The sequence below is a fragment of the Cyprinodon variegatus genome, unplaced genomic scaffold (assembly GCF_000732505.1).
Source record: "Cyprinodon variegatus isolate N-32 unplaced genomic scaffold, C_variegatus-1.0 Scaffold93, whole genome shotgun sequence".
NCBI lineage: Eukaryota > Metazoa > Chordata > Actinopteri > Cyprinodontiformes > Cyprinodontidae > Cyprinodon > Cyprinodon variegatus.
This window is the reverse complement of record NW_015150546.1, coordinates 468,690-474,021: the sequence shown is the minus strand read 5'-3', so window position 1 is coordinate 474,021 and position 5,332 is coordinate 468,690. Positions and strand designations below refer to the sequence as shown.

The 5,332-nt window shown below is 42.1% G+C and overlaps 1 protein-coding gene across 2 annotated transcripts in view; it reads left to right on the top strand.

Moving 5' to 3' along the window:
* Positions 1–4,559: 4,559 nt before the first annotated feature.
* LOC107084121 (prospero homeobox protein 1-like) overlaps positions 4,560–5,332 on the top strand; it is a 17,804-nt gene continuing 17,031 nt past the window's right edge. For both annotated transcript variants that reach the window (XM_015373803.1, XM_015373802.1), the window contains exon 1: positions 4,560–4,810. The gene's annotated coding sequence lies outside the window, so the exon portion shown is untranslated. The remainder of the gene's footprint in view (positions 4,811–5,332) is intronic.

Sequence of the window (5,332 nt, the reverse complement as noted above, 5' to 3'; positions counted from 1 at the left end):
ACTCAGGTGATGCATTAAAATTGGTGGGAAAAAACATATGATCCTCATGGTGAAAGCGACGACACAGCTTAAGGAAAGAAAAGTGGTGCTGGTTTAATTTGTGGAACTGAAATGTTTTTGTTTTATTATTAACAGAACAAACGAGCTGCTAACGTCCAAACACCTGTTTTCCTGGAATTGGTTGGTCTGTGTGATTAAATCAACAAGGCAGATGAGGGGCAGTTGTAAAAAGGCCTGGACAGATAACCAAACAGGGTAGTTTTCCTCTGCTACATCCAAACACACTGTCAGAAAAAAGTAAAGGGTAGACAGACGAGATCCTGGTTCCTTCAAAGGTTTTTTTTTTGTCTGCTGCTGTGCTGTAATGCCAAACATGCCTACTTTGTAATCACCTGCTGGGCACTGTTCTAGTGTTCATCTATATGCAATACTGAAAACCCAAAGTGGGGATATGATATTTCAAGCAAGAAGACAAGGTTGTTGATCATTTTTCAGTGGGATGACTTCTGGAAATATGCATATTGGATGTTTTAGAAGGGAGCAAGTGGAGAGGTACTGAATGCAGCGTGCTAGGAGAAGGTTTGCTGCAACATTTATTAGCCAGACAAAGTGTTTAGATTACCTCTTGTAAACCAATTCACAGCTTCTTTTCCTGGCATTTTTTCCCCACTGACGACATTACAGGATGCATTATTGACTGTTGTTTGGGAACAAGGGTTTAGCTCAGGATTCTGTGTATCCCAGCCAGGTTTGTCCACATTAAACTTATGCATCATTTTCTTTATGGGTTGTGCATTGGTTCTTGATTATGTGGGAACAGGAAGGGGCAAAACACCCTTTAGTATAACCAGTTTACAGTCCTAAAAACATCAGTTTTAAAGGAGCAGAATTGCACCAAGGAGCTTGACTGTTCAAAGACCTCCAAGTAAAATATTAAAATGAGTTTCTTTTTTTTAAAGAAAAAGGTACTCAGTGTAAGGTTATAATGCATGAGTCATGTTTTTTTTTTTTTTTCAGAGGAGTGGAGCAGTATTTATTCATGTTATGCTTATATTCAAGGTTTTTTTGTACTTCATAATAAGTAAAAAGTACACTGCAATAATCTCAGAAGAAAAATATAAATGTATAGTTTGACACACAGGCCCTTCTAGTTTAAGTAAAATAAATGGAAATTGCTAAGCTGGCCCAGTTTAATTGGACATTTACCTCTTAAAGGCTCATTATGCTTGATGGACGGACATTCTGCATAGAATATAAGCCTCACGTCAAAGCGTCTGCAGCATTTATAGTCTGTGCGGCTTTCAGCAGGCTGACAACACAGCACTAAATGAGGAATTAGAAAACGCTGCCATTTACAACTTTATCAAAGCCTCTTTATGCCGTTTGAGAGGGAAAGTCATTTCTTTCCAGAAGTTTTTTCCACAATCTATTGATGGTGTTGATGTTTATGTGCTAAATCATAGTATGTCTCTAGATATTTACATTTGCGAAACCCCGCAAACAGGAGCTGCAGCTCGCTCGCCATGTTTTCCGCGCGGATCTGTCTGCATAGTTACACATTTTCCCAGATGTGCAGTGCGGAAATTCTGTCAACAGGAGAATGACGTATTTTGGCGATGCAAACTGTGCGTAGGCATCAAGAATACACCAAGCCTTTGACAATTCTTTAATTGAAATGTCGTATTATGACCTACATAGAATGCATTACAGGTTCTCATACTCGTCATCCTCTTTATCCTGGACCGGGTCGCGGGGAAGCAGTCTCAGCAGAGACTCCCAGACTTCCCTCTCTGTAGACACCTCATTCAGCTCTGCTTGGAAAATCCCAAGGCACTCCCAGGCCAACTGAGAGACAAAGTTTCTATGTCTTGTCCTAGGTTGTAGCCTGGGCCTTCTCCTGGTGGGACGTGCCTGGAAAACCTTCCAAGGGAGGTGTCCAGGGGTAATCTGAAAAAGATGTCTGAGCCGCCTCAACTGAGTCCTCTCAACCTATCTCTAAGGGAGTGCTCATCCACTGTGTGAGAAAGCTAATTTCATCCACTTCTGTCCTTTTTTTTTTTCTTGGTAATGATCCAGATTTCCTGACCATAGATGAGGGTAGGAACGTAGACCGACTGGTAAATTGAGACCTTTGCCTTCTTCTCAGTTCCTCCTTCACCACAACAGACTGATGCAGTGTCTGCATTATTGCAGCAGTTGCAATAATCTGTCTTTTGATCTCCTGCTTCATTCTCCACTCACTTGTTAACAGGAACCCAAGATACTTAAACACCTCCATTTGAGGCACAAACTCTTCCCCAACCTGATAAGGGCAAGCCACCTTTTTACAGTTGAGTACCATGGCCTTGGACTTGGAGGAGCTAATTCTCATTCCGGCTGAATTACTGTCAGCTGTGAACTGCCCCGGTGTAGGCAGTAAATCTTGGCAGGAGGGAGCCAGCACATACATGTCATCTTCAAATAGCATTTTCTATAAGGGTTCTGAACTGGTTCGCTTATGACAGAGGGCAGCCCTGTACTAGTTCAGCATGTGCCGGAATTGAGTCCAAAGCCATGGCCTAGGCCAGAGAGTCTCAGAAGTGTGATCCCCCTTTAGTAATAACAAAACCTCTGGTCCCCCTTCCTATGGAGGGGAACCACCACCCCACTCTGCCAGTCCACAGACACTGTTCCGAATCTCCACACAATCTTGAAGAGGTGGGTCGGCCACAACAGCCCGAGTTAGGTAAGAGTGGGGTAAATCTCATCGACCCACAAAGCTTTGCCACCATGGAGATATTTGACCACATCAGAGGCTTCTGCCTGGGTAATGAACAAATCCGGTCCCAAGCACCCATCTCTTCTTCCACCATGGAGGTCCCATCAGCCAGATTGAGGGGATCCTAAAACTGTTCCATTCACCGTTCCACAATGTTATCATTCGGGGTCAGAAGGTCTCAACTCCCACTTGAAATAGTGTAAGCAAAGTACTGCTTCTCCCTCTGTAGGGCGTCGGATTGTTTGCCAGAATCCATTTGAACCCTCCTTAAAATGGCACCTTAACGTGGTGGAGGCGTTTCATTACCTGGATGATGCAAGAGGCTATGCTGTCAGGTGTTTTAATGCCCCTGGCAGGGTTCCCAAAATCAAAGAGCAGCTCAAAAGCCCTTAAAAAGAATATAAAATTGGGAAACATGAAGAAGATTATATTAAATAAAATAATTAGTTTACACAGATCTTTTAAATTTACACAAATTAGCAACTTTATGTCACAGCTCAGAACAGAGGAACCAGTATTCAGACAAGGCAGATAGTTGGATACTCAAAAATCGTTTATTACGGACAGACTGCGAATCAGCAGTAACTCTGGAGTGAGGAAACACAGGTTAGTGATCACGAAAACCTGACAGAGGATGATCTGAACGTGTGAGTCACTAACCTGGTTTAGAGAACTGTTTGTGCCAAGAGAATGAGGTGGATGCCAGCCAGTCAGCTGACCAGACGCAGCTGTAGCTGCACAGAGTTCCAGACACCGATGTCTTGAAGATCACAGAACTGACAGGAGATCAGATCCGACGGAACGGCAGGATAAACCAGAGGGCAAAGTTATGAGACAGATCCAGGTACAGTCCACAAATTGAAACCAGCAGCAATCTGAAGACAGGTCAGGCAAACAGATCAGAACAGGGATAGGCAGGCTAAGGATCAGGCAATAAAACACTATAAGTAACGCTAGAATAATTCCAGAACTACTGTCTTATAAAACAAATTATTGTTTAATAAAATTGTTAAGACAGAACTATAAGGCAGAATACAATGCAGTAAGAAGTTACGTTCATGTTGTGAAACCTGTGTCTTTCAAGGCTGGAATTATTTAAACAAGCAAACTCCACTAAATTTTATAAACAGGTTTCATAACCTTTAGTTTATTGTGAATTTGTCTTTAACTGAAAAACAAAGTTTATCTAGAACTGCACTATTTTTTTAATAAATATTTTTGTGCCTCAGTGACAGCATTTGTGATAACCAACTCACTTTTGTTATATGTTTAATCAGAATTAATATGATATTAGTGCTGTTTGCAAATGTTTTAAAATCTCTTTTCTGAACTGGAAATTGCAATTATTTGGACAGGTCTATTTGAGGAAGGCATGCTGGAGCAACAAGCTGAAAAGTGACAGTGGTTCTTTGTTTTTATCCAGTATCAGGGCTAATCTTCAAAAGGATACCTGTTATGAGATAAAACTGTTAATGTGTGACTTTTTCTCTTTCTGTGGTCAGTAGTCTGTTATGTTTCTTTGCACTGGTAGTGTTGTGCTGGAAATCTGGCATCAGGCCTTCAAAGGTACTGAAGAGGGCTTTTTTGGGGTTCAGACTTTTTGCATAGCAACAATAAATGTTATTAATGGTCAAACTGAATTAAGTAAAGGAGAAGTAGAAATTAAAGTATTTATATCGACTGCCTGCGTAATGTTTTCGTGCATGAGCTCATCCTGGGGGTCATGCCAACATGGGAGGGATCGGACCGTCAAGTGGACAGCTCCGAAGCCCGCCTGCCCGCCCACTGCGCTCCACTGCACTTCCACTCCACGCCGGGAGAACTGATGCCAGCCAAAGATAGAGGGACTGAAAAGGTAGGAAATAACCAGAACAAGTACAGAAAAGGGAGGTAAGAGGAAACCTGGAAGAGATTGATTAAAACGGGAGTGGCGTAGAAATCCAGCCGCTGTCGGAGTACAGGTCAGTGGCGTGCTGGAAGCAGAAACGGACAGTGAAGTGGGAGGAAAAAAAAGCTTCGGGGAGGCAACACAACTGGAGCTTCTTTCTCTCTGTGAGTTCATTCTAAATTTAAAACTTGGTCTTTTTTATATACCAGCTTTTATAAACGTCAGAGCGAACGGTCGCCGCTGCCTGTCTCTGTGTTGATGTTATTTCTTTAGTGCGACACTAGTCCTCACAGCTGCCAATTAGTCACAGGACGCAGAGGCGCGTGCACGGAGAAACCAACTGACAGCTAGGAGCGCGCGAACGGCCAGAGCGGATTCCTGTTGCGTGTCAAAGTCCCGGCAGATGTTGCCACGCGCGCTCAAGCTTTAAGAGCTTCAAACGCAAAATGACAGATTGCTAAACATATATTAGATAGATAGCTACCACTAGTGTTAATATGAGATGCTGTTCTGTGTTAATATGAGATGCTGTTCGGTCTTAATATTTAGAAGTTGAAGCAATTTAGTATGTGAGATGTGTGTTACTAAAAGCAACAGTTTTTATTCATTTTTTTTGTGTGTTTTTACCTAAAATCTATATTGAAATAAACGCACAATGATGAGTATTTAGACATTCGATTTTATGT